We start from the raw sequence: 8,730 nt of genomic DNA on the forward strand, positions 1-8,730 counted from the left end.
TGTATTTTGTTGGTGGTACCGAAAATATAGTTGTATTTATAGAAATATATGCTAATAGGTTGTATATCAAATCCACTTCACTTTTGAAATCTATTGTATCTAAATTGTAGTCATATTTATGGAGTCAAAATTTAAGAGTTAAATACGAAATCCAATTCTACTCTTGTCTAGCCCGAGTTAAAGCTGAAGTACAATTGAATTGCCCACTCACAGGGTTTTTTTGGTGGAAGACTCTGGTGCACGTAACTTAATATGACACCAGAGATAGAGAGATATTGCATATGAATCTTTGAGAGTACAATTAAAACTAAACCCTAGTTTTTAGTTCCACTTCTGAGGACTGAGAAGGCCAAGCTAAAATTAATAATGTTTCCGTGCATGCCCAAATATTAAGGAAATGCTAGAAAAGCTAAAATAATGTTTCCAATACACGTCTTTATTCCTCCATGATTGACAATCTCCTTTTCATATATACCCCCATTCTGATGATTTGGTGCGAGTTTAATTTGTCTAATCAAAACAAGTGTTATCTTCAGGTGATAATCCATATAAATGCATCCTAACCAACTTATCTGCTTAATTATAGGCATCCCATAGTTTATCACTTCCATCTTTTTCTTCTACTTCTACTTATCAACCAAAATTTAAATTTTCAACCTTAAATTTGGAGTTGACTTTGAAGTTTTTCACCAAAATTTATTTTTTAGCCTTAACTTTTAGATCGCTAAAAATATGTAAATAAAAATGTTATTCACAAAATATTTTTCATTTACGAATATTTCGTTTAGCTTTTTTATAAAAAAACCAAACAATCAGGGAGCTAATCAACTGGAACATGAGGATAGGATTGATGTCCTTGTAGAGAATAAAGTGAGGAGATGGATAGGAACAAGCCCTCGAGTAGATTATCGTTCTGCCTAAAGGAAGGTTGGCAAAAAGCTAGCAATATATATACCTACAGTATCATTCGCAACCAAGCGTAGCATCTACATCGTTTCGATCTCTTTCATTTCCTCGTGTGCAAAAAGCACAGAATCTGAAAATAAGAACGAGCAAGCAACTGTTGCATATCCTACCCAGCTAGTGTTCTAAGAATATTCCTAACAAAATGATGGTTTTTTTACTCCCACCGTCCTAAAATAAGTGAATACTTTATATTTAAAATTTATCACAAAATAACCTAGTACTTTAGAATAGTGCTTCACAAATCTTAGCCCAAATACAGCTAGGCACCCTACCATGCACTTATAGTCGTAACCCATTTAGTAATGGGTATTTTGGTAATTATCTCTATATATAATTTGTCTTGTTTCGTAAAGTCATCGTTTATTTTGGGACGAAGAGATCATAAAATAGGATAGATTATATTAAATGAGCAATATTCCATCTGTCTAAAAATATAGGCCCTTATGCATTTGCATACAGAGAGTATGTAATATGTTAAGAGATAGTTATGATTGATTCAATTGAAAAGGTAGGTCCAGAAATTAAATAAGATGGTCGTAATCGGTTAGGATAAAAAAAGGTAGAGATAGAAGTAGTTATATTTCAAGACAAATGATAATCCTATAAATAACTTTATTTTGTGATACTTTAAGTATAAATGTATTATGCCCTGTTATAAGAATAGAAAGAAACTGTCAAAACCACGTCTTGAAATTCCTTGAGGAGAAAATTGAGAATTATATAGTCAAAAGATTGTAGTTATAAGTTTTGTTGTAAATATAAACACATATAGATATGAAGATAACTGCAAAATCAGTTCAGGACGAACAGAACAGACTATGTCGAGTCTACTCGATATGGATTAGGCGGTAAATGAAACCTCTGCAAAAATCTTAAAAAACATATTCAATTAATATCAACTCATTAAAGAAAATGGGGAGCATGCTCCAAACTGCTGCAAGGAATAGTTTGATTATTCTTGTATCCGTGCCTGTTCGAAATGTGAATTATAGTATAATTTATAAATAAATCATAATATTAAACATGTAAACTAACATAATCATTTAATATGGATATGGCCTACAAACGTGTAAATAAAACAAATAGACTTGAAAGCTACTAACCATGTTGTCATAGCCGAGCGACAAGAAAGGCACACAGTGGTGAACGAATAACGAGCTTCCTAAAACGCTTATTCATCCTCTCCCCACTGTGGGGGTGCATGCATTTCTCTTGTTTTTCTATACCGTTGCTTAATTTGTCAATAGATAAGATTCAGCTGGTGCTAAGATATGTCCCAGACTACAGTAAGAGTATAGACACTGGATTTTTACATATGCTCGGCCTCCTTGATGATGGGAATAGGTATGGAATATATACCAATTGCCCATTTAGCCATGGGTAAAAACCTATAAGAGTCCTAGAGTCAAGTATATTTTTTGTTTTATACCCATGGGTACGCTATTGGGTCAAAAACCTATGTCCGATGGGTAAATGGGTGCCCACTACCCATGCATGGTTCATCTATTTATCTGTCAAATCTAATTGGTATATGAGTTTTATTAGTACGTAAATATTTTAAGGTATGGTTAAACTTTAATTTACTATCTTGCACTATAATATGGATATTTTAAGTTGCTTAAAAACATTATAGCTGATAGTTAATACATGAGAAAAATTATTTATTATAAATTTTCTATTGTTTGGATCATGTATATATAGTAATATGTAAATAGGTAAACCCATGGTATGTGGCACCTAACAGTAATGGGTGTGTGTAAGATTTCATACCATCACAGGTAACAGGTAATAAGTATATCCATGGGTACAAAATTATCTCATGGCATGGCCATGGCTGCAGGTATGCACTACCGATTGCCATCGAGGAATAGCCATGTTTAGATGCACTGTGAGAGTCACTCGGATTTACAACAGCTGATCGATCAGGTCTTCAGATATTGACCATTTTCCACTCCAAAGGACATGCTTCCTTTGTTGTCAAAAGTAAATGGGTCATTCTAATCCCATCATGTCGTCCGACTTGCCATTCATTTTTTCCCTTCGTTTCATTGTCCTTTGTTCGTCTTTCTGGTCCCTTTCTTCCTTATCTATCTCCTCTTTATGACAAGGTGCACGTATCATGATCCAAGAAAGAGCTTTGATTCCACCCTTTTACAGGGGCATATTTTAAAAAATAATTTATGAATAAAATTTTTTATGTACGTGTGTTTTTTAATTTAAAAGACAATAATAAAAAATAAACTATAATTAAAAAATTCTAAAATTAACTCTATATTTAAGGTTAAAATTTAAATTTTAACTTATAAGCAAAATAAAAGAAAAGGTTGAGTACCTGTCTGGCCTTTCCTGGCATGTCGCACACCATTTTGCAACACCTTGGACGGCACACTTGTTTCATGTCCAAACATATAAAAAAAGGGAGCAAAACAGTGGACAAGACGACAAGTAGACGACAGTGGCATGAAGAAAAAGATAAAACATTGAGATACCCCTTTATTCCTTCGTATCGATTACTATTCAGAAAGCCAAGACCCAGCTAATGTTGATCACTATTACAAACTATAAATGAGTATTGATTTCCTCGTATCTTATTAACTATTTTACCAAGAGCAAGGCTAATAATAAGTTAGCTATAAGAGTCCTCTTCTCTTAGCTCAGACATATATTAGTTAGCTCTTCATCATTAATACATGATCCACATGTTTCTCTCACAGAGTTTCTTGGTTCTTTCGTTTGAATTGGCTATAAGCTTATAGTCCACTTCTACTGCCTCTCCTCCACATCAGCATTTAGCTGGCTTAGCCTGCTATTATACTTGCTCTAAGAAAATAGCTCCCATCTGATTGCACGAACTACGACATATAGCTTTGAATGTTACTTTCCTTTCTCTGCGCTAGTCTCTCCATGTTCTCTCCGTCTAAAAATATATTAACATTAGGCGTTTAAAATTTATTATACGATATAAGTATTTATGGACCTTTTTTATGCTAATAAGCTAAAATTTTAATTTTCATCCTTCAATTTAAAGTTGATTTCGTAGTTTTCAACCTATAGCTTATTTTTCAGCTTTAACTTTAAACATATGTATTAAAAAGTTCTATCCATAAATTATTTTTTGTTGTATTAAAAAGTTTTATCCATAAATTATTTTTTATTTGTAAATATGTAAACAATCATCCACTACTTTTCCCACACCAGCAATTATCCCTGGTTTAATTTTTATCTAATTTCATCATCAACCACTCTTTTACTCTCCAACAATGTCTCATTTGATCAACGGCATCGCAGTCTACCGTAGTGGCAGACCTAATATTTCCATCCTCCGTGCGCTCATGCAAACTTCAAGAGGCAAAGCAAAGTCTAATAAATACAATTAAGGTCATAATTTATCAAAATGTAATGCAAAATACCATCAATACAACAATAACTCATTCTACTCTCCCGTTTTAGAATTTTCCCGGTGCAATAGAAATTTGAATCACTGGATGTAATACGCTAGTTTATTGATAGTGTTTCGCCCGGTATATTCTTCTTTCGGTTTCGCCTGTTAGGTCCAAGTGTTTAGTTAGTGGATTTAGTCTCATATAAAAAGTGTAGATAGATTTGGCTTATATACCTTTATACTCTAAATATTTTATTTGAAGCGAGAATAAAAATATAGGTGGAGTGAGATATGAATATGAATTCACTCACCGTATAGAGTGTGCGGATATGGGAGCTTAGGTGTTACACTGTATATTGCATAGGTGATGGAGAACCAGAATTCTTTGATGCCATGATAAAAGAAAGAAATGATGCCCATGTTCCTCTATACTTGTAAGTTCTAAGAGCATCCCCAACAGCTCATCTAAATTTGGTCATCCATATCTTCATTTGGATGATCATCTAAATTAGTTTCATCCTTCATATCTCTTTGTATTTCACTAGATCATCCATATATAACATCCTCTATATCTCATTGGAGGATGAAGAGATATCATCTAAATATGAAGGTTCTCTCTCATAAATCCTAATATGGATGACCTCTAAAAATAGATGATAGGATAGTCGTTCTATTGGAGTTTAATTTATAGTCTTCATCCTCTATTTTCATGATAGAGGATGGGATAAATGAGCTGTTGGGAATGCTTTAAGTTGATTGGTTCAATTTAAAATACTATTAAAAGAAAGTATCACAGTTTCGAAGGCAGTATAATTGTAAACGGGTGAAAGACTACTTGGTGAGCTGCTATGCATCTGGTCTTTTCGCCACATCCAGGCTCAGATGCTTCTCCTTGTAGTCGCTGACGTGGTGACCCAATGGCTGCAGGCTGCGGCGTGGCCAAGGGGTGATCGTTAAATAAAAAAAAGACAAATGACGTATTTATAAATAAAAATAATTTATAAATAAATTAATATATATATAGTGATATAAAAGTAAATGATAGAAAACAACCTATGATTAAAAACTCTTAAAAATAGATGCTGTGACATTCTGGCCAGTATGGCCTATAAGGCTCATGCGAGTTATGTACGCATGTTTAGTATGACCTTACTAGTTTAGTTAGGGTAGAACCAACTAAGACCTCATCCCTCCAACCATATCACTCCCGCATTAACCCTTTTACACGAAGCGATGATAAAAGTGTAAGCGAGTCCGTCCATTGGTTAGGCTGGGTTACGCGGTTTTGAAGAACGGGCCATTACAAATCCAAGGTTAAAATTAAAAATTTAAACTTTAACTTATAATCAGAAGCGAAAAGACGAGGGTATAAGTCTATAATGGTTTAACCTGGTCATATTCACATTGTACGTTCTGTTCAGCAGTAGATTCTAATATTGTAAGCTGAACATACAAATACATACTATAAACTTTTCAAAATTTCCAGGTGCCCCCCCCCCCCACAATTCAAGTTGTGTGTTGTACTTTTGAAACCAAAACGGTAATCAACATTTGTATTTTCAAATGTCTTTTCTTATCTCTGTTGCTTATGAAACCAAAAATCATTGCTCCCACTCTCATCAAAAAAAAAAAAAATCATTGCTCCCACAAGCACCAAGAATCATTGGTTATGAAACCAAAAAATCATTGCTCCCACGGTAATCAACATTTGTATTTTCAAATGTCTTTTCTTATCTCTGTGTTGTACTTTTGAAACCAAAAACAGGAGTTATACATTCTCCTCGGTTATGCAAAAATCATTTCTCCCACAAGCACCAAGAAGAAAATCAAGCGGGCAGTTAAATAAATTGTTTATTTTCTCTATAAGCTCGTATAGTGCATCATGAATTATACGAGTCTTAGTATAAACGAAAGGAACACGAGTCTTAAGGCTCGTTTTCGAAAGAAAAAAAAGAAAGACAGACAAAACTGTCAGTGTCTGGTTTGTCTGACATTTGATGATAAAGTTCTGGGTCTGATAAAAATGATATGGCCCAGGATATAAGGTGGTTCCAGGCTTCCAGCCCAAGGTCAGAAACACTGGGCTCTGCCACAACCCACGAGAGCTTTCTGAAACTGCAAAGTAATAAAGTTATTTTAGGCCGTCATCCCATCTTTTCCCATGCTTACTAACGAAACTTAAATTTCAAAGTATAATTTTTAAGTTGTTTGTATGTTTTTATCATGGTTTATTTCACAATATTTTGCTTACGAAATCATAAATAATAATAATAATTGTTATTGTTACTGTATTTGATAACAAAACAGATACACATAAGTAAACGATGGGGCTGTGTCATGTAATTTGAAACTGGAGTACGACTGCAGGAGAAAAATAAAAAGACAAGCTAAGCAAATTAATCGTGCGAGCCGTGATAAACTACAAATTGCACCAGCTAGCTAGGCATGATACTTGAGAGTAGCCAAAGCTGGATTAATGTTACATCCGTGCTAGTGTGCCACCGACACACACGCCAAAAGAAAGGCTTTTCCTTTGTAAAATTGCTATGCATACGATCTAGTGGTACTACTTGCATACGATTATACGATTAAATTGATTAATGGTTACTTTTTTTAATTGATCGATAGTTGTACGCTTTTTGGTTATACGAAAGTCAAACAACTTGGTATAGCAGCACACTTTGCTTGCTAGGAACACAGATGACGGCCATCATTGTGATTTGTGAATCGATTCCGCGGACGCTAAGCACAGTTTTTTGATCATCATCAAAAAAACTAATATAAACCTTATACAATACATGTAAACGTATACAATACATTGTTAATATATAATCCACTTTAACACGCACATAATCTGTTATACAAACCATGTAGCCAGATATCTATAATTCATATTTTTTTCTTTACTCTACATAACCATAAACGCGATAAGCATAAATAGAGGGGGTTAATTTTTAGAGCTGCTTCTATTGTTTTTTTTTATCTAACGTATTCCATCCGTTTCTGGTTATAACACTTTCTAGATAATCTAAATTTACCTAGATTCATCTGTGTCTTATTATATATATATATATATATATATATATATATATATATATTTACCAAGATAAACAGTACACATAAACACTTTCTGGTCTTTATCTACAAAAGACCAGAAAGTGTTTACATGTAATGTTTATCTTGGTAAAAATATATATAATTATTAATTATTTTGCTATGATTTAATTTATTATCTGAGTAAAATTTTGGAGCTAAAAGGTTAGATTCAAAAGGCACAATTAAACATAGATTAAATGCCAATAGCGTTAAATAATTTGCCTGGTAAAATTTATATAATTATTACCTATTTTTATTATGATTTAATTTACTTCTAAAGTAAATCTTAAATGGTTAAGTATAGATTAAAAAACGGTGCCGAATAAAAAAAGCGCGCCGAACAGATCGTATCCAAAGCATCAAACGCGAACGAATCAAGCAACCAGAGAAACGGAAGGCAATCGATCACAAAATGGATGCAGAAATCAGCCCCGCCAAACACCGAGACACACTCACAACAACAACAGCAGTAGCAGCACCAAATTAACACTAATTAGTTGTAATTGCTAGCAGAGGAAGCAATTACACGGCTTGATGAGTTGACAGAACGAGGAGAATCCGCGGTGGCCATACGCAGAAGCGAGCGAGCGAGCTGACAGATCCCCAATCCATCAAATTGAAAAGCAAATCGGCTGGGAGGAGGAGGGCCGGCGTACGTACTACATCGAGGAGAGGCGGCCGGCCTGCCTCGCTAGAGTGAGTGCGGCAGGTAGAGGGGAGGACGTAGCCAGCCAGCCAGTTAGCCGGCGTAGATGTGGACGCCGACGGCGATGAGGAAGATGGTGAGGAGGGCGAAGTAGAGGACGGCGTGGACGAGGACGGCGAGGCCGCTGGTGTGCATGCTCCCGAACTCCGCCACCCGCCCCCTCCCGGGCAGCGTGCACAGCAGCCCCGGCGTGAGCAGCACGAACAGCACCGTCGCCACCACCACCGGCCCCCAGTCCGCCATTCCCCTCTCTCTCTCTCTCTCTCTCTCTCTCCACGCTTCGAATTCGAATCTGCTTGCGTTCGTGCGGCCGCAGTGGAGCAGCGGTAGCGGTACTACTACTAGTACTGCCCCACTGACGGGTGACGACGAAGGAGGTGGGGCCCACCAACGTCAGACCAGCTCCGCCCGCGGTGCATATGACAGGTGGGCCATCCGCCGCCGCACGGCGTGTGCGGGCCCACGTTCCAGTGGCGTTGGGGAGTAGGGGGGTCGGCGCGTCTCTACCTTTCCGTTGCGTGTGTGCGAGGCTGGAAATGCGCTGGAGCCTGGAAGCATCCCGTTCCCGTCCGGCGGCGCG

This window comes from Oryza brachyantha, chromosome 4 (genome assembly GCF_000231095.2).
Source record: "Oryza brachyantha chromosome 4, ObraRS2, whole genome shotgun sequence".
Classification (NCBI taxonomy): domain Eukaryota; kingdom Viridiplantae; phylum Streptophyta; class Magnoliopsida; order Poales; family Poaceae; genus Oryza; species Oryza brachyantha.